The sequence below is a fragment of the Pongo abelii genome, chromosome 1 (genome assembly GCF_028885655.2).
Source record: "Pongo abelii isolate AG06213 chromosome 1, NHGRI_mPonAbe1-v2.0_pri, whole genome shotgun sequence".
Classification (NCBI taxonomy): domain Eukaryota; kingdom Metazoa; phylum Chordata; class Mammalia; order Primates; family Hominidae; genus Pongo; species Pongo abelii.
In genome coordinates, this window is record NC_071985.2 from 165559162 (window position 1) to 165579401 (window position 20240).

The 20240-nt window shown below is 45.7% G+C and overlaps 1 non-coding gene across 1 annotated transcript; it reads right to left on the minus strand.

Annotated features, from left to right (window-relative positions):
* Nucleotides 1-17798: 17798 nt before the first annotated feature.
* On the minus strand, nt 17799-17905 carry LOC112130912 (U6 spliceosomal RNA). Its single transcript, XR_002913081.1, has one exon. It is a non-coding gene; the product is annotated as a U6 spliceosomal RNA (small nuclear RNA).
* Between the last annotated feature and the right edge of the window lie 2335 nt (nt 17906-20240).

Genomic DNA, 20240 nt, shown 5'->3' on the forward strand with positions numbered 1-20240 from the left:
GTCTCAAACTCCTAGCCTCAGGCAATCTGCCCGCCTCAGTGTCCCAAAATGCTGGGATTACAGGTGTGAGGCACCGCACTTGACCAGAAAATAGTATTTGCATTAGGTATTAACATAATTCACGAAACAAATGATAGTGGCATAAATGGATGAATCTACTCATAGCCAGTGGTAAGATGATGAAAAATTGAGGCACATATGTCACCTGCATCCCTGGTATGCCATGTTAGAAAGTTCTGCGTTGTCACATGTAAAAGCACTTAGATGCTGCCTAGGCCAGTGTGAACCCTCCATGTTTCCTATAAATAATACAGAAAGAGACAAACCCGTGAACAGCAAGCAGCACTGCAGCTGGGGCCAGTGATAGCGGCCAGTGCCAGGTACTTCAGTGGCCCATTTGTAGTGACCTAGTGTGTCTCTCCAAAGGGAATGTGCATCTCTCACTGCAGCAGGAGGGAGCTGCTCTCACTTCCTGATGGACTCTGGGTGACCTGCTAGGGACAAACCCCATGATACCTCAGCACACTGTGAGAAACAAGAGTAGCCAGGCCGCTGGCACCTGAGGCCCACAGAAGCTGCCAGCAAATGGATCAGAAGACTCAGGAGCCTCCAACTCCGTGCAGCCCTCCTGCCACCTGCCTGCCTCTCTGGCGCCACCGTCTGGTGTCATCTGGGTGTTTTATGACCACCAATACCTGCTAAGAGGCTGATTTTTTTTCCCTGGAGATTTTTTTTCCTTTATGGAGAAACTTAAGGCTTGGGGACATATAATAAAACCAATATCTTGGGAGGAAAACATCAAAATCCACAATAGAAAAAGAAGTTAACATTGTCTGGGCCGTAGCAGAACCCAGAAAACATATTCATATAATTGAAAAAGTCTACAGATTCATAATTGACCTTTTGAAACAAAATGGCCTATCATAGTTGCCATCTGTTGTTCTTGACATTGAGGTTCATAGGATAAGCTAGGAAGTCTTCAAGTCTTGAGGTGAATTCCTCAAGGGGTTATTTGGCTTTGCAGTCAGTTTTTCTTGACTAAGAGTTATCAGCAGCAACTGCACCCACCTCCTGGGCAGCTTCTCTCTTGCCACGATGAGCCTGTAGAATGCCCTGGCTCATCCAGTTTGGACCTGAGAAACTTGGGGGGCTCCAACATCAGCAGCAGCTCAGAGTTGTTAGTCTCTGGCAGCATTCTTATCATCTTTCCAGCCAGGTTTGAATGCATTGTTTGGATGAGCGGGAGCAAACATTCTCCCAGCATCTGCTTCTGTTCATAGGTGGGGGGCTGTGTCAGTATGCAGCGGTTCAACAGCTCCTGCCCCTGAAGTGGGCCTCAGTCTGGATGCCTGCAGAGGCCATACCGCAGGATGAGGGCTGCAGATACTGCAGGCTTATTTGTATGGTGCAATGACGCTGGTCATTTTGACTCTAACCAAGCTTTGTTACTTCAAAGTTGATCTCAGAATCAAGTTCCTGGTTCTAGTGTTCCAGTCCATCTTAAGTAACAGGAAGTCTTATTTTCTTCACATTTGCTAGCTGTGTATTTCCTGAGGCTGAAGAAACTAGAGATGGGAAGGACTGTTAACTCGACAGGGTTCTCTGTAATTGATCCACAAATGTGCCAGCACCATCCCTATCTGAAAGTTCTTATGCCTTTGATACCCAGAGAGACTCATGGATGATTCAAAAATAGTGATAAGGCCAGGTGCGGTGGCTCATGCCTGTAATTGCAACACGTTGGAAGGCTGAGATGGGAGGATTGCTTGAGCCCAGGATTTCAAAACCAACCTGGTCGACACAGTGAGACTCCCGTCTCTACAAAAAAAATTAAAAGTTATCCAGGTGTACTTGTGCGTGCCTGTAGTCCCAGCTATTCAAGAGGCTGAGACGAGAGGATCGCTTGAGTCCAGGAGCTCGAGGTTGCAACAAACGGTGATCATGCCACTGCACTCCAGCCTGGGCAGACTCTCAAAAAAAAAGTCATAAATACTGATATGCGGAAAAGATTTCTCACCATTATAAAGCATGTTCTTCCTGTGTTCATCCTCTTACAGTGAAATGCATACGTGGCGAGAGTTTTTGTTTTTTCGTTTGTTTGTTTGTTTGTTTTTGAGATGGAGTCTTGCTCTGTTGCCAGGCTGGAGTGCAGTGGCGCAATCTCGGCTCACTGTAACCTCCACCTCCCAGGTTCAAGTGATTCTCCTGCCTCAGCCTCCTGAGTAGCTGGGACTACAGGCGCCCACCATCACGCCCAGCTAATTTTTGTATTTTTAGTAGAAACGGGGTTTCACCATGTTGACCAGGGTGGTCTTAATCTCTTGACCTCGTGATCCACTCACCTCGGCCTCACAAAGTGCTGAGATTACAGGCGTGAGCCACTGCGCCCAGCCAATGGCAAGAGTTTCATAGTTGGCAGAGCCGGGTTCAAATTTTAGCTGTGCTGTGTGACCTTAAGTAAATTTTTTAACCTCCCTGAGCCTCCATTTCCTCATTTGTAAAATTAGGATGCAAATACCATCTTGGTTGTGTTGGGAGGATCAGGAAGGACAGACAAGTGCTAAACAGAACGCCTGGCTCGGGGTCACATCTCAACCAACAGTAGCCTAGCCTATGATTATTTCCACCACAACTTTGGGAGGCTGGATGGGTAGTCTCTCCACTTCATAGATAAAGAAATTGAAGTTCCGAGATTTCAAGTGACTGATCCATGTGAGTGGCAGAGCCTACGGGGGCTCAAACTTAAGTTTTCCAGACACCGAATCCAGGGCCCTTTCCTCACACTACGTGCAAACTGCCTACTCTTCTCCCTGCTCCAAAGTGGCAGGCACTGGGCTGAGGCTGAGATCATGTGGCTGGAGAAACCACCCACGGTCAGAGAGAGCCAATGCAGAGACTAGAAGATCCACCAGACAGGCGTGAGCTGGACGCCCGGAGCGGGGGAGTGAAGACCCAGACGCAGGGTGGGGAAATTCTACTCGGTGTCCCAGGCAGGGACGGCCAGAGGGGCGTGTGAGACTGAGGCTCTTGGCATCAAAGCACAAAAAGCCTAACAAGCAGCGATGAAGGCTGACTCACAAAGAGACACAGTGACACGAGAAGCCAGACTCGAGAGGAGACACGTGAAGACACTCAGACGTGGGCAGAAACGGAGGAAAATTCTACTGAGGAGGTTCCAAGATACCATTAACTGAGCCTAACTTGCCTCTTGTGGGTGTGGCAGGTGAGAACTCCCTGCCTGTGGTAGAGTCAGTTGAAATACTCCTTTCACATGCCTTATAAAGACAAAAAAAGTATCTACCCTTTTTTTCCTTAGCAAACTCCTTGCTCATTCCTCTCCTCTGTCCTCAGTTTAGTGTCAAGGGAAGTTGGCTGGGAGGAATAGGGCTTGATCTGGGATGCTCTAGCTGTCCATGTGATGTTCATGTGTCAGTCCAGTAGAAGTGACCAGAGTTCCTGGACCTGGAGTCATGGGATCTTAGACTGCAAGGTCATCCAGCTCGAGTTTCCCTCCAATGCATGAAAATTTCCCTTCCAAAGTGGTCTGCCAGGCTCTGCTTGGATACCTCTGATGATGGGGAGCTCACTACCTCCCAAGGCAATCCCTTACATATATGGGGTTACAGCTCTGAACTTTAGAAAATGGTTCCTTATCATGCGTGTCACTATTCCTTCAGTTGTCAGTGGCAAAAACCCACTGAAACTGTGTTTGGCGAAAGATAAATTAACAAATAAGTAAGAAGGTATTATGCAGTGCACCCTTGATGTGCCACACAGATCTCCCTCCAGTAAAGGGCTTTTTATCAGCTGCCAAAGAGCTCCCAGCAGACAACCTTTAACTGTCCACTCCTTCAGGGATTGCTTCATTGTAGCCACCCTTCCAGGGCCAATCCACAGCCAATGAATGATCAACACAGGAGTATAAATGCCTGGTCATCTCCCCCAACTCCAATAACTCTGGAAGGCCGCTCTAGCTCCAGGGCTTCCCTGGGTGTGGCTGAGGCTGTCTTCAGGTTTGCAGTTGCCTTCGTCCTCCCTCTGCATTTTCTGTTCTTCCTCAAGTCTTGATACCTAAGGCATTCCCTAATCAATATCCTGCACCCTTTCTGGGGCATGAACCTGCAACATATTGGGCTTCCCAGCTGAAAGATCTAGGGGCTTTCGGGCTGGTTCCAGGGGCTTGGGATGAGAGTCAGGGCACAGTGTCACCCGCTCTGGGCTCAGCTCTCCTTTGTGTGGACTTCACTCTTAGGCAGGCTGTCTCCAGCAACCCTGAGTATCCATGCAGTCCCAAATCCAACTGGAGGAGAAAGCTTTTTACCAGCAATTTTATAAAGTTCAAAATGTACTTTCCATTAAGCTAATTTGAGTGGCCGGTTGATTCTTGGACTAAGCACTGTGTCCAGAGAGGATGAAATGTGCTGATTAGTTTAGGCCAGAGTCTTCAGATCCCCAAGACAGACCACAGGGGCCAAGAGTAAGGGAGGGCTGCTGCCTGAGCAACACATGGGCTCTGTGATGGAAGAAAGGGAAGCAGCAAACACCACAGAGGTTTACCACAGTTTTCCCATGTAACAACTGCTCTCCTTGCTGTTTCCACTGGGGCCATGTGAAACAAAGCTGACGCCGTTTTCCACAGCACAGCTCTTCAAGTATGGGATGACCTCCATTCTACCCTACCTGCAGCGTACTCGCTCCAACCCCACTCCTCCGTCTATTTCGATATGGCAAGACCTGAGCCCTCCTGCCTCTCAGGGTAATTTTTTTTCTAAACACAGCCTATTCTTTCCCATTAGTCTGCACATGTGCTGTCCGGAATAAAATACAGTGCTCTCAGAAGAGTATAAAATAATCACTTTCCTCCTTCCAGATATTCTACTTCTATTAAGGGAGTCAAAATCAAAATAATGAGCTTTTTCTTGACAGACACAAAAGCTGGCTTATAATAAGTATACTATTTGCTAAACTCCCTCAGTGGCTTTCCCACTGAAAGTTCTGGTACTATTACATAGCTCTTCATCCCATAGTTGCACAGTTAGAGTTTTGAACAATATTGCATATAATAAATCACAACTTCTACATCTGTTGATTAGACATTAGAGCTCATCACACTTTGACTCTCTGGGTGCAGGTGTGTAATGTTATGTGTGTGAGAATGAGTACTAATCAAAATCCCTGGATTCAGGCCCTAAGTGTCAATGTTTATGAGTTATATGACCTTTGATAGGTCACTTAATTGCTCACTCTCCGTTATATCTAAAATTAGTTGATAATATCTACCTCACATGAGTTGTACATATCAAAATAAAATAGCACATATGAAAATGCTTTAGAAACTATGTGTATGAGCCTATATATATGCTACCATATTAAATCTTTTTCCGGTCCAGTGCAGTGGCTCACGCCTGTAATCCCAGCACTTTGGGAGGCTGAGGAGGGTGAATCATCTGAGGTCAGGAGTTCAAGACCAGCCTGGCCAACATGGTGAAACCCCGTCTCTACTAAAAATACAAAATTAGCTGGGTGTGGTAGTCCACGCCTGTAATCCCAGCTACTCGGGAGGCTGAGGCACGAGAATCGCTTGAACCCAGGAGGTGGAGGTTGCAGTGAGCTGAGATCATGCCACTGCACTCCAGCCTGGGCAACAGAGTGAGACTCTGTCTCAAAAAAAAAAAAGTTTTTCTTACTGCAGTTCACAGCTCAAAAATTTGAAGAAAAACACTGTCTCACACCATATCCTTCAAAATATCTGGGCCTGTGTCTGTCTTCTCCACTGCTGCACACACACACAGACACACAACGGAAACAAAAGTTTCATGAGACAACACACTCATATATGACTAAGTAAAAACATAAAGTTAAATAGCAAACATGATTTTATTAGGATTCAAATACAACATACAAAAAGATCCCAAAATAAATAATACAAAACCAGAAATGCTGGTCATGACATTTGATTTCACAGCTCATCAATGGGTTACAAGTCAATCTCAAAAACACAGGTCTGGCAGAAGAGAGAGACAGCAAATAGTGATTACAGCAGTGCAGTAAATGCTGTGCTTGAGAGAATGGCAACTACAGACACGAGGCCAACGTGGGCACCCAAGGAAGAACCCAGGAAGTCAGAAGGCTTCCTGGAGAACATGGTGTTTAGGCTGAAAGTTGAAGGATAGATAGGAGTTGCCAAGTTCCTGGGGGTGAGACAGCCTGGAAAGTCGGGGAGAGCTCCTGGCAGAAGGAAGGACCAGCACAAAGTAAACAAACGTCCCACCCCTTGCCCCTGCTACATATAGGAAGGAGGTATTTTCCAGCCTAAAATAGCATGGGGAGCAAAGGTCATTGAACTATGCTTGCAAGGTAAAACATAAAAATATATTTGCAGTAAAAATATATGTATATATAAATAAACTCCCTCTATCTCTCTAACACACACACACACACACACGCACGCACATGCACACACACTCTTACAGACATTCCAAAACTCTTAAGAAAGACATACAGAAGGCAATTATCGCCAGGATATTTGATGGGTGGGATGACGTTCAGGGTTATTCTCTCACACTTCCTTAGGGAGTAGTAAATTAGGCACAATTTATCTAATTGCTCACACTTTTAATCTCAGTGGAAATGAAACTGCTTAAATTGCAAAGGTGATAAAGCTTTGAAAGATGTAGACAGGTGTGGTTCCTGGCTCCAGAAATCTCTCCTTCTCCTGTGTGCCTGCCACCCTCCCCTCCCTCCTCACACTGGGCCCTTCCCGATGCCTGCCATTCTCTGCATTCCTCACACGTGCAGACCCTGCGCCTTGGGCTGCAGCTCCCGAGTGGAGACAGGGCAGGACTGTAAAGCACCCTGGCAACAGATCAGCTATCTTCTGGCTGCCTCTGCCTTCCGGCATGCCAATAATTGGGCCTCTGGTTTGACCTGTTCCCTGGTGCTGGTCCATCTCCCTCATGCCAGGACCTGGCTCCCGCACCTCACCCCCTTTGGCGTGGCATTTCAGCAAAGGCTCTCCTTTCCCCACTTCTCTGGGCCTCAGCCTCTGCTGTTTCCTCTCGGCTTAATCCTTCCACACACCTGTAGCCAAGTAGTTGTGTCAAAGGTCCTTAGGAGCCAGATGATCCCAGAAGGCGCATGCATTGCCATTCATTTCTGGGATTCATTAAAGAAATCCAAGGGGACCCAGAGGGACACAGAATAGACTGGTTTTGAAGGAGCAAAGAGGCCAGTGTGGATGTGATGAAAGCAGCAAGTCTGAGCAGAGAAAAAGCCAGAGAGAGAGAGAGAATGCACACACGCACTCGGGAGAGCAGGTGCTCTGAGCATCCAATAGGCAGCAGCATCTAGGGTGATAGATTCAGGCAAAGAAAGGAAGGAGCCCACAAAACAAAGCTCTTTCCCACATCAAAATTGTGTTACATTAGGCTCCAGCCACCCTGGCCTTTCAGTTGCTCCAATGCATCAAACTCCTTCCTACCATATGTGGTCCCCTCTGACTAGGCAGGCTCCTTTTTACTCATTCTATAAAGCCAGCTTACAGGTCCCTGCTCAGGGAGGCCTCCTTAGACTCTGTGGCCCAGTCCTGAACTATAAACTCTCATCCCATCCTTTCTTTTTTGTTTTTTAGACGGAGTTTCTCTCTCGTTGCCCAGACTGGAGTGCAATGGCACGATCTGAGCTTACTGCAACCTCTGCCTCCTGGGTTCAAGCGATTCTCCAGCCTCAGCCTGCCGAGTAGCTGGAATTACAGGCGTCCCTCACCACACCAGCTAATTTTTGTATTTTTCATAGAGACAGGGTTTCGCCATGTTGTCCAGACTGGTCTCGAACTCCTGGCCTCAGGTGGTCCGTCCGCCTCAGCCTCCCAAAGTGCTGGGATTGCAAGTGTGAACCACAGTGCCCGGCCCATTCTTTCTTTTTCTTAGCATCCCCATATTAGTCTGTTTTCACGCTGCTAATAAAGACGTACCCAAGACTGAGAAGAAAAAAAAGATTTAATTGGACTTACAGTTCCACATGGCTGGGAAGGCCTCAGAATCATGGTGGGAGGTGAAAGACACTTCTTATATCGTGGCAGCAAGAGAAAATGAGGAAGAAGCAAAAGTAGAAATCCCTGATAAACCCATCAGATCTCATGAGACTTATTAACTATCACAAGAATAGCATGGGAAAGACTAGCCTCCATGATTCAATTACCTCCCCCTGGGTCCCTCCCACAACATGTGGGAATTCTGGGAGATACAATTCAAGTTGAGATTTGGATGGGGACACAGCCAAACCATATCAATCCCCTATATAATCATAATTACTATAATGAATCTGCCTTTATTTGTGTAAGATATCTCTTCTCTACTAGAAGGTAAGGCTATGAGGAAAGGGATCATCTCACCCAGGATACTGGAGTGCAGTGGTGCAGTCATGGCTCACTGCAGCCTCGAACTCCTGGACTCAAGCAATCCTCCCACCTCAGCCTCCCAAGTAGCTGGGACTACAGGCATGTACCACCACAGCCGGCTAATTTTGTAGAGACAGGGTCTCACTATGTTGCTGAGGCTGGTCTCAAACTCCTGGCCTCAAGTGATCCTCCCACTTCGAACTCTCAAAGTGTTTAGATTACAGGTGTGAGCCACTATGGCCTGCCTCTAGCTTAGCTTTATACCCAACTGTGCCTGATAGCCTTTGGCCCTTTTAGTTAGGTGAGCCAATATGTTACCAGTTCATCCCCCAGAAAGTGGACTCTGAGACACATTTTAAGGTGCAAAATATTTATTAGGGAATGACCTAGGGATCAACACTTGAAGAAGGAGAGGAAGGGAGCTGAAGATGCAGAGGGGGGACTCAAGCCAAAAGCAGACAGCCTAGGCTGAGCCCAGGAGAAGTGCAGGAGCTAGAATGACCTTCTAGAGTTCTTGGAGTTGGGTGAAGATGACCAGACATTTATACCCTGGCATTGATCATTCATTGACTGCAGATTATCCCAGGAAGGGGTGTGAACCTGGGCAACATGACTTCGCCACAGAGTAATCCCTGAAGGGGTTAGTGGTCACAGGTTGTCTGCTGTCTGTGGCAAAGTCGAGTTAGAAATTCAAAGGCTTTCTCAAACCAGCCTGGGCAACATAGGGAGACCCCATCTCTACAGAAAATAGAAAAAAGTAGCCAGGTGTAGTGGTGTGCACTTGTAGTCCCAGCTACTCAAGAGGCTGAGGCTGGAGGATCACTTGAGCCTGGGAGGTCGAGGCTGCAAGTGAGCTGAGATTGCGCCACTACACATGGTTACTATAGTGACAGTAGAAGCCTTTAAATGAAGGATTTGTTCATTTCTCCACCCATCTGACCATTTATCACAAATATGTGTTGAGTGCCTTCTAGGTTCCAGGTACCCCTCCATAGCGCAGGAAGAGCCTACTCATCATGCCACAACTGGAGGTTTCTTCAAGACTGGAGAAAGTATATGATAGGGGAGGGGAATGGGTGACAGGACAGAGCAGTGAAGAAAGGGAATAAAAGGTCTTGCAAAGCAGAACCCACACCTACAAGAAAAGAAACAGCTAATGAATATCAACTATACAGAGGCACTTACTGTACATTATTTCATCTCCCCAGTGAGCCACAGATATTCCTGTCTCATTTTGCTAAAGAGGAAACTGGGTCTCAGAAAGTTGACATAACTCTGTCTCACAATCCCATAGCTCCAAGTGGTACCAGGTTCAAACTCTGCTCTCCCTGAATACAGGGCCATTTGCTCAACCTTTTGCCTGAAGACCTTGGCTCAGCCCTTGCTGGCAATTCATAAACCCAGACACAGAGGGCTTCTGATGCAAGTGGGCTTTGTGGTATCTAGGGAGATACCACTGGGGGCAGCCCAGTATTTGACAAACTGAGTCTGCACAGCCACGTGCTCCGTGCCTGCTTGCCCTGCAGGTGAGCCCAGCCTGCTCACCTGACCTGGCCTGACTCCTGATTGTGCTTTTTCCTGGTGAGTCAGCCCAGCCCTCCTGAACCCGGGCTGTACTCTGACTCCAGTGAACCTGGCCACAGCCACACTGGCTCAGCCAAGAGGGCCTATAACCCTTTCTCTGATACCCTACCTACTCCTACATGAATGATCTCATTGAATAAAACAAGTGTAAGTGATCTCACTTCCATGGAAATATCCAATCCTCCCCTTGTCTGTGTCCTTCCATGAAAATATAAACTATCCTTCTGGTTGGTAAACTCCTTCTGGGCAGGGTCAAAATCTTATTCAACTTTTGATTTCCAGTACCTAGTACATTACCTGGCTAGAGCAAATGCTCATAGTGCATTCTATGAAAAAAGTGAAACTGATCAACAGGCAAACAATGAGCAAAGCTACAGTCACTGAAAACTCAAATGACACCAACAAAAATTACCCATTTGCTCTATTATATCAGAAAGATCTAGATTTAGAATATGTTTTATCCACTTAACAAATGCATACTGAACACCTGCTAAATGCCAGGCATTGTGCTAGGTACTGGAAAGGCATCATTGAACAAGAAGATACTGTTCCAAACATTATGAAGCTTAGACACTCGTAGAGAAAACCAGTATCAAGCAAATTATTGATCAAATGATGACCACAGTGATCAGGAGAACAGAAAAGAAGCATGGTGCTGTGCCTATGTGTGGTCGGTGCCAGTGAGGCCTCAGGGGCTGCAGGTTTTCTGATGGAAGGGATATTTAAGCTGAAACCTCTAAAAGATGAATAGAAATTAGCCAGACAAACAGGAAACAACTACTATGACAACAGGGAGAGGCTCTGTCTGTCCATGAGTCTAAGGAACTGGAGAAGGTTTGTGCAGCAGGAGCACAGAGGACAAAGAAAGTGAGGTGGGTTGATGCTGGGTGACACTGGATAATGCCAGGTGACACCAGTTGATGCTGCTGCTGAGGAGCATGTGCCCAAGTTGTGCAGGACACTATGGGCCATGATGAAGGATTTGGATTTTTTAAATAAAAGAAATTATAGGCCCGGTGCTGTGGCTCACGCCTGTAATCCCAGAACTTTGGGAGGTGGAGATGGGCAGATCACGAGGTCAGGAGTTCGAGACTAGCCTGACTAACATGGTGAAACCCTGTCTCTACTAAAAATATAAAAATTAGCTGGGCATGGCAGCACGTGCCTGTAATCCTACTTACTCAGGAGGCTGAGGCAGAAAAACCGCTTGAACCTGGGAGGTGGAGGTTGCAGTGAGCTGAGATCACGCCACTGCACTCTAGCCTGGATGACAGAGTGAGACTCCATCTCAAAAAATAAAAAGAAAGAAAGAAAAGAAATGGTAAATCATTGATAGTGTTTAAGCAGAAGAGTGACAAAATGAGATTTGTGTTTTAAAAAATCCTCTCTGGCTGCTATATGTAACAGATTAGAGAACAGCAAGAATGGATGTAGGGCCAAGGCAGGCAGATCACATGAGGTCAGGAGTTCGACACCAGCCTGGCCAATATGGTGAAACCCCATCTCTACTGATAATAAAAAAATTATGACTGAGAGTGGTGGCTCATGCCTGTAATCCCAGCACGTTGGGAGGCCGAGGCGGGCAGATCATCTGAAGTTGAGAGTTTGAGACCCGGCTGACCAATATGGAGAAACCCCATGTCCACTAAAAATACAAAATTAGCCAGGTGTGGTGGCGCATGCCTCTAATTCCAGCTACCCATGAAGCTGAGGCAGGAGAATCGCTTGAATCCGGGAGGTGGAGGTTGTGGTGAGTCAAGATCCTGCCATTGCACTCCAGCCTGGGCAACAAGACCGAAACTCCGTCTCAAAAAAAAAAAAAAATTAGGCGGGCGTGGTGGCAGGCGCTGTAGTCCCAGGTACCCGGGGACATGGATGTATGCATATGCCCTGTGCATCAAATTATATATTTTAAATATGTGCAGGGTTTTGCATAGCAATTATACTTTAATCTAGCTATAAGGAGGAGAAGAAAGAGAAAGAGAAGAGGGGGAGGAGCAGGAGGAGGAGGAGAAGGAGCAGCAGCTATGGAAACAGCCTTGGAAAGAGATACTTGTAGGTCACAGTGTTGGGGATAGGGCAGGGTGAATATGTGGGCCAGCATGTATGTCCCAGTGCCTAAAGCCCACCAAACTCTAGTTGGCATGCTCGGCCTCATGGAATTCCGGACACTTACGTCAACTCTCACTCCGTGCCATTGAGATAATATTTTTAAAAAAAAATTCTCAATATTTAGAATACTGAGAAAATAATTCCTCATAAGACTTCTTACAGGACCTGTCTCTGTCTTGGAGAAGTCAAGTAGGGAATTCTAGCAAAGTTACCCACCAGACTTACTCAAATGGGGTATGTAAACCTAGCTTTCCAAATTTGGAGCTGAGAACTAGCACATCCTGATGACATTCTCTGGCAGTCTGTTAAACTGGTTGTTACAAAGACTAAATAGAGCAACTATGGTGTTAACCACCAACCCCTCCATAAAAATGGAAGCGGAGGATCCAGTTAGAAGGCTTATGTAGTAGTCTAGGCAGGAGACTCTGGGGTCTCGGACTAGGGTGCTGGTGGTGAAAATGCAGAGCAATGTGCATAAGGAGAACTCTTCAGGAGGCATTGAACTGGCAGAACTTGATGATTATCCAGTGAGGCAGTGGGAGGGAGTGCAGAGGAGGTGAAAGGGAGAGGAGGTGTGGGTGACACCTCCCAATGTCTCTTCCTTGGGTATTGAGGCAGCAGGTGGTGTTATCCTCTGGATAGGAAATCCTAGAGGAGGAACGAGTTTAGAAGGCAGTGAATTCCAGTTTTGTTTTGGTTTTGTTTTTGTATTTGAGTTGCAGTCTTGCTCTGTCTCTCAGGCTGGAATTTTTTTTTTTTTGAGACAGAGTCTCCGTTGCCCAGGCTCACTGTAGCCTCCACCTCCTAGGTTCAAGCAATTCTCATGCCTCAGCCTCCTGAGTAGCTGGGATTACAGGTGCCCACCACGACCACGCCTGGCTAATTTTTGTATTTTTTAGTAGAAATGGGGTTTCACCATGTTAGCCAGGCTGGTCAACAAGTGATCCACCCACCTCAGCCTCCCAAAGTGCTGGGATTACAGGCATGAGCCACCGCGCCAGGCCATGAATTTCTTTTGAACATGTTGAGTTTGTGATGCCAGGCCAATATCCAGATGGCAATGACAAATAGGTGGTTGGACACATGGATCTGGGCTCGGAAGACAGATCTGATGTGGAGATGTAAATGTGGGAGGGGTCACCATATAGGTGGCATTAAAAGCCATGAGAGTGGACGAGATCACTCAGGGAGACACTAGAGTAAAAAGAGAAAATTAAATGTGACAGGAGCTGGAGTCCAGAAAAATTCTTCATGACACCATTGTCAACAAGAACAAAGGCTGAGGGAGAGCATGGAGATGATCCTTTGTGCCCAGCAGCGATTCTTCTATGTGGAGCTTGAAGCTTATGGGATCAGCAATGGATGAAGGTCAGCCAAGCAACTTGGCAAGGCAGTCTCAGGGGGAGGGAGAATTGCATGTTTATGCCCTGATAACCCTTAAATCAGTCAATAGCCATGAGGAACACTATTGGAACTCTGAACTTCTCTTGGGTACAATGTCCCTCCTGTCCTCCTCTTTGCTGTTTTTGCAGCTTTGAAATGCTGTACACCCACAGAGCTGACTTCAAAAGCTGAGGAAACTGAATTTCTCAGACATTAGAGGGAGTCTGGGCTTTGAATGCCAATGCGTGCATTGAAGAGCTAACCCAGGAAATTGAGTTGGTTCAATATGAGCTGCCCACAACCAGCAAACCATGTAGCATCTCATCCAGTTGTTGAGTCTCACAGTCCCTAAACTGAATTACGTAATCTCAGGAGATTTATTAAGAGGTATTTGTCAATCTAATAGCACAAAACCAAGGAGAGCCAGATTCTGAACTGAGGTTGATAGGTTTACACAAGGCATGACTCAGTTATCTTTCCCTTGCAAGCTCCCTATTAAAATGCGTGGTCAACTGAAACCTATAAATGCTGTAAGAAGATTAGCTTGTACCTTAAAAGTGGCAACCTATAGAAAATAAATTGCTAAAATCTTTATATCTGTATCTATACACACATAGATACATATATATGCACATATACAGATCTAAGTTTATATCTATATGGATACATAGATGTATAAAAACAATTTTTGTAAATGAGAAAAGCATTAGTGGGAGTGAAGTCCCAAATTCTAAGTCTTCCCCATAATGCCTCCTCCTTTGCACAATTTATCGTAATGTGTGTAATGTGACGTGTGTAATGTGACATGCACACACACATCCAAAGAACAAAGTATGTCTTAAGCAATGACAAAGATGTGGCAAATTATCTTTTTTCCTGTAAAGAAAAGAAAAGAAAAGCACTTACCTCTGTTCCTAGTGCACTTACTGGAGAGAAACAAGACTATCTGAAGAAGGTGGCATCTGAGCAAGACCTGAGAGGTGGCCTGGGGTTCCTGTAGCTGGGGAGTAGCAGGAGACAGCATTCTAATGGAAGGGACATCTTGAGCAGAGGTGGGAAAAGGTGTCAAGGTCCTTGGGAAGAATCAGGCTTTCCCTAGAGCATCAGATACAGCTGGGAAAGTAATGGAAGATAACATGGAAAAGCAGGTTGGGGCAGAGTCGTATCATGGAGGGTCTAGAATTTCAGGTGAAATAATTTGTTTGTTTGCTTTTATTTTTTGTTTCGTTTTGTTTTAGAGAAGGGGTTTCGCTATGTTTCCCAGACTGGTCTCGAACTCCTGAGCTCAAGTGATCCACTCACCTTGGCCTACCTAAGTGCTGAGATTACAGGAGTGAGCCAGTGCACCCAGCCTGGTCAAGAAATTTGGACTATATCTATAGAAAACGGGGAGTGGAAAACATTTGAAAGGGTTTCAACAGGAGAGTAACATGGTCCAGGTTATGCTTCGGGAGGACTAATTTGGCCACAGGGTAGGGAGAAATTAGAAACGGAAAATACAGGAAGCTGTAATACCAGGCCAGGCCCGAATTTAAAATAGTGATGTTAATAAAGATCTATGGACATAGAAAGATGCTTATAATAAAATCTGAAGCTTATTTAAGTCATTGCAAATTGATATGTATTATATAATCTCATTTTTATAAACATACATATGCATACCTATACCGGGTATATCTGCAGACACAAAGCCTGCAAGAAATACACACAAATATAAACACTGCTTCTTTCTGGTTGGTGGGATTATGGATGACTTTCATTTTTCATTTGACCTCGTTTATTTTGTATTATTTTCTACAATGAACTAAAAATTATTGTTTAAAAAAAAAATACAGGCTGGGCGCATTGGCTCATGACTGTAATCCCACCACTTTGGGAGGCCAAGGTGGGTGGATCACCTGAGGTCAAGAGTTTGAGACCAGCCTGTCCAACATGGTGAAACCCCATCTCTACTAAAAATATAAAAATTAGCTGGGTGTGGTGGCACATGGCTGTAATTCTAGCTACCTAGGAGGCTGAGGCAGGAGAATCACTTGAACTCGGGGGGCGGAGGTTGTGGTGAGCCAAGATCGCACCACTGCACTCCAGCCTGGGCAACAGATAAATAAAAAATAAATTTAAAAAAATACGGGGGGTGTGGTTGCTCATGCTTATAATCCCAACACTTTGAGAGGCCAAAGCCGGTGGATCACTTGTGCTCAGGAGTTCAAGACCAGCCTGGGCAACATAGTGAGACCATGTCTCTATGAAAAATACAAAAATTTGCTGGGCATGATGGTGCACACCTGTAGTTCCAGCTGCCCAGGAGGCTGAGGTGAGAGGATCGCTTGAGCTCGGGAGGCTGAGGCTGCAATGAGCCAAGATCATGCCACTGCACTCTAGCCTGGGTGACAGAGCAAGACTCTGTCTCAAAAAAAAAAAAAAAAAAGAGAGTGAGAGAGGGAGATGGAATCTGCCTCTATCAACCAAAAGTCTATCAAAATGTTTTCCTAAACAATAGAAGTTGGACTGTGGCTCTTCCCTCATTTAATAGCCCAGACTGGAGGTCATGATGACCTAAGCAAAGGAGGCAACCACCGGACGGGAAGGACACAGTCTCTTCCTTCCGAGGTTCCTCAGCAGAGTCAACCCTGCCACTTAAGAACCATAAAATCTGGCTTGGGTGAAGAATGCCTACAGCTGTGAAGCTGGCCTTAAAACTGGACCACTCACAGGCTGAGAACATTTTATTATCAGAAGAGTTCTTAGGATTATTGAGACCAACTGCACCATTTAATAGCAGTGAAAAATAGTGCTGTGAATGTTAAAAGCCTCTTTAAGCTCTAAAGCACTTTTTTAGTTCAGTGGCAGTTAACTCAGGTTGTATCAGAATCACCATACACATCCCAGCCCCACCTCACCCGATGACTCTCCTTCATTTGCAGCAAATAATTTATTAAGCTCTTGCAGTATGCCAGGCACTGTTCTAGGTATGAAAGACAGATTGAGTGGGGCCAGGCATGGTGGTTCATGCCTGTAATCCCAGCACTTTGTGAGGCTGAGACAGGTGGGTCACTTGAGGTCAGGAGTTCAAGACCAGCCTGGCCAACATGGTGAAACCCCGTCTCTTCTAAAAATACAAAACTTAGGCAGGTGTGGTGGTGCACACCTGTAATCCAAGCTACTTGGGAGGCTGAGGCATGAGAATCACTTGAACTCAGGAGGCAGAGGTTGCAGTGAGCCGAGATCATGCCACTGCACTCCAGCCTCGGTGACAGAGCAAGACTCTGTCTCAAAAAAAAAAAAAAAAAGAGAGAGATTCAGTGGGTCAGGGCTTTTCAATTTCATGCCCTGGAAGACACCTGCGACACTTTCTTCTTTCCCCTGTTCCTCCTGCTCACCTCCTCTGGCTTCTGGAAGGTGACCTTCACAACAGTTGAGATCTTTATTAATTGTTTTCCCTGCTGTATGCAGGACCTAGAACAATTGCCTATGCCATAAGTTCTCAGTAGATAATTGTTGAATGAACAAGTTTCACACATGCTGTGTCCTCTACTGGGAACATGCTCACTTACCTTTTTGCCTCACTTATTTCTACAAATTCCTCTCTGCTCAGCTCAAACATCACGTTTTCTGAGAAGCTTTCTGGGGTAGCCAGTTTCTCCGTTAATTATTCTCTTGTTGTACTCTACTTCTCCTTTTAGTATTTACCACCATTGTAATTATATAACTACTTGATCCGTCTCTCCTGTTAGTTTATAAACTCCATGAAGGCTGGGACCAGGCTGGTCTTGGTTAGCATTCTATCCTCAGTTCTTAGCACAGAACCTGACCCATACAAGTCACTCAATGGGGTTTTTTTTTAAATTTTCTAATAGCTTTGTTGAAGATAATTGACGTATAATAAACTGAACATATTTAAAGTGTACAATTTGAAACCATCACCAGAATCAAGATATTGAATATACCCACCACCCCCATGAGTTTCCTTATGCCCCTTGGTAATCTCTTTCTCCTATTCCTCTGCCATTTTTAGGCTATGATTGATTTGCTCCTGTCATTATATATTAGCTTGCATTTTCTAGAATTTTATATAAATGGAATCATATAATATGTACTCATTTTTTACCTAGTTATTTCATTTATAATTATTTTGAGTTCATCTACGTTGATGCCTATATGGACAATTCATTCCTTTCTATTGCTAAGAATTATTCCACTGTACGGATATACCAGTATACCACAACTTGTTTATCCACTAACCTGTTGTTAGACATTTGGGTTGTTTCTAGGTTTTTGTGATTTCAAATAAAGCTGCTTGTGATATTTGTGCTCAAGTCTTAAAAATATAAAACACTTCACGAATTTGCATGTCATCCTTGTGCAGGGGCCATGCTAATCTTCTCTGTATCACTCCAATTTTAGTACATGTGCTGCCAAAGCGAGCACCACTCAATGGTTTTTGAGTGACTGACTGAATAAATGCATTCTCATATAGTTTGATGCCCACTGAATGCTAGGTGAAACTGGGGTCATTGTTGTTGCTGTGGTTATTGATGACAGTCATGGACAGATGGCAGCAGAGCTGGTAACAGCTGCCAACTAAGCACCAGGCATTTTCTACCACCATGTGCTGTTTCTGAGAGTAGATTCAGGAAACTGGGGATGAACTGTAATCACTGATTCATTCAACAAACATTTAGGTATTGTTAGATGAAGTGCAAAAGTGAGTAGACAGTCTCTGCTTTTGAGGGGTTTACAGCTTAGTTGGGGTAACAGATCTAAAAACATGAAGTCACTGACATGTCAGAGGCTGTATAAATTTGCTAGGCCTGCCGTAACAGAGTACCACAAACTGAATGGCTTAGAAAAACAGAATTTTACTATCTCACCATTCTTCAGGCTAGAAGTTCAAGACCAAGGTGTCAGCAGGGCCATTCCTCTCTGCTCAGCTCAAACATCACTTTCCTTGAAAAGCTTTCTGGAATTAGCCAGGTTCCCCTGTTAATTATTCTCTTGGTGTACTCTACTACCCACCTCTGGCGGAGCTAGAGAGGGATCTGCTCCAGGCCTCTCTCCTACTTCTGGTAGTTCCTTGGCTTGTGGCAACCTCAACTCTAATCTTCACAAGGCCTGCTCCCTGTGTATGTCTGTCTCTGGGCCCAGATTTTTCCTTTTGTATAAGGACACCAGTCCTATGGGATTAGAGCTCACCCTCATGACCTCAGGTTAACTTGATAACATTTATAAAGACCTTATCTCCAGATAAGGTCACATAAGGCACCAGGGGTTAGGATTCCAGCTTATCTTTTGGGGGGACACAATTCAACCCAGAACGGACGCATCCTGGGAGGCCTGCAGGTGATCCATCGGAGCAGCAGGAGGAAATCATCCAGCGGGGTGAAGGACGGGGTGGGGGGAAGAAAAGGTTTCTCAGAGTGGGTAAACCTTGGGCTGAGTCTTTAAGGGTGAATAGGTATTTCAAGCAGCCCAGGATAGAGGTGAGGGTGAGGCCATAGGTGTGGAGGGGCTAGGATAGGTGGGCAGGAACCAGATCATAAAACACATGATGAAACCACTGTTGGTTCTGAATGTCCCCAGGTCCTCAAGCCCTCGGGCATGATCCTTTCATTCAATATTCAAATGGAAAAGCTGAAACAGCCATGCCGCCAACAGTGGAAAGCCCAGTATCCCTGAGGATTTGATGTGGTTCTAGGGATAAGGCAAGGCGGTGCTCTCCTGGCTCTGGGCTCTGCGGCCCTGGTCCTCTGTCCCTCGCTGCTCTCAGCTCTGCTGCTGCAGTCTGCCCCTGAAGTCTGTCCTCTCCATCTTCCTTTCTGGGCAGCAACTCACTTCCTCCATTCCCCAAAACACCAGTAACATCCAAGTGCTGGGATGGCCAGCTCACACTGCAGGCTTGAGAGAGCCAAAGAAGGCCACAGCACAGACAGAAAACCACTTACAGTTAAACACTGACCCTGGTGGCCCCAGCGTGCATAGGCTACCTCCACCATAGGAAGGTTCTTACCAGCCAGCTTTATCTTCTTAAGCACCTGTGACCTTCACCTCCTCTGTCTCACCAGTTACAATCTCCTAGAAGCTTTTAAAAAGACCAATTCCCAGGTCAGGCACGGTGGCTCACGCCTGTAATCCCAGCACTTTGGGAGGCCTAGGCGAGCAGATCACCTGCGTCGGGAGTTCAAGACCAGCCTGACCAACATGGAGAAAACCCATCTCTACTAAAAATACAAGATTAGCTGGGCATGGTGGCACATGCCTGTAATCCTAGCTAGTCAGGAGGCTAAGGCAGGAGAATCTCTTGAACCCGGGAGGTGGAGGTTGTGGTGAGCCGATATCATGCTATTGCACTCCAGCCTGGGCAACAAGAGGGAGATGCTGCCAAAAAAAAAAAACAAAACAAAAAACAATTCCCAGTACTCATCTCAAATCATTTTAGTCTGAATCTATGAAAGTGGGGCCAGCTGGGCATGCATTTGAAAACTCCCAGGTAATTCTAGAGAATACTACTCTGAAGCTAGACCTTCCTCACATCTCCCCATCCCCACTGTTCTGGCAGCAACGAAAGCTGTAGTTCCTTACTGTATAGAGCAATTCCTCTCTCTCTCTCTCTCTCTCTTTCTCTCTGTCTCTCTCACTTGTTCTCACTTATCCAAGCCTAAGCATATAGGCCATACCTCCTCAAAAATATAAAATCCATCACAGTGTTTTCCTAAATAACAGAATTCTTTTTTTTTTTTTGAGATGGAGTCTCGCTCTGTCACCC